The following is a 1,215-nucleotide window of genomic DNA, read 5'->3' on the forward strand; positions in this document are numbered from 1 at the left end:
CACCACAGAGCAGCTTCAGCCTATATATGTCTACAGGAAGAGGGTGCCCAAGAGCAGCCTGGACACTGAAACTCAACTGAGAACAAGACACTGGCTCATGCTTGGTCAATACCCCACTTCACTGTCAGGATTCCAAAATCCTAGTCTCCAGGAGCAACAGTTAGGGAAACCTGTGATTGTCAGTTCCTGTCCTTCCAGGAGCCCCACCCTCAGGGTGACCTTCCTTACCCCCTCTCCCCAGGCTTTTCAGGGCACTGGTGTTTTAGGAGTCCCTTTTCTGCCTGTGTCTGCTCCCTTGTCCTGGACACAGAGACCTAGGAGGAAGAGAGGGTAAGAGAGAAGAAAGAATGTCTTGTTTGGCCACCAGGAAAGGAAGGGAGTAGGAACCCCTGGGGTGGGGTAGGCACATACAGAGAGGACCTCTCCTTTGCAGGCTGCTTTTTTTTTCTGGTGCCAGCCCCATCCCCCAAGCTCAGAGCCCCACCTCTCTGTCTTTGGTTGCCCCAGCCAATGCCACCCCCATCTTGGGCACAGTCACACTCTCCGTGCAGTGAGAGGGACACAGATTTTCCTACCCAATGGACCCTGTCCCACTTTTCCCCCTGCAGAGGGGGCTCAAGCCACACTGCCCTGTTTGCTGCCATGAGGCCCCCCCCCAGCAGTACCCCAGGGGCGGGCCCGATGCCCACTGTACACGAGGCTGCATGACGGGTCTGCTGGGGCATTGCTGAGCCCCAGAGCCCTAAGTAAATGTTTCTTGTCCCAGCCTGTCTGCTATGGGTGTCTGATTAACACAGAGAAAGAAAAGGGGCAGGGAGTTGGGGTGGGATCTGAGGGGTAAGAAGGGCTGGCACCGCGGACCTGGCAGGGCCAGGCCTCCTTGCTCCCTTGCACGCAGGCAACCCCAAAAGGGCGGGGTCTGGAGAGCCAGCCCAGGAGAAAGATGCGGAAAGCGCCCCAGGAAGGGGAGAAACGGAGGTCTGGGGACGCTGGAGGGAGAGGGTGGGGCGTGGTCACTTTGCGGTTAGCTGCGCACCTGAGTCGCGCAGGGGCCGACGCACACCTCGCCACGTCGGGACCATCAGGACCTCCAGGATCTCTTGCCCACCCAGAGATGCCCTCAAAGACCCACCTGCCCTGGCCTGAGAGGGCTCATCAGGCAAAGAGATCAGCCTTGGCCCGCAGCCGTCAAGCCCGAGACAGAGACGCTGGCGG

This window comes from Callospermophilus lateralis, chromosome 11, assembly GCF_048772815.1.
Source record: "Callospermophilus lateralis isolate mCalLat2 chromosome 11, mCalLat2.hap1, whole genome shotgun sequence".
Classification (NCBI taxonomy): Eukaryota; Metazoa; Chordata; class Mammalia; order Rodentia; family Sciuridae; genus Callospermophilus; species Callospermophilus lateralis.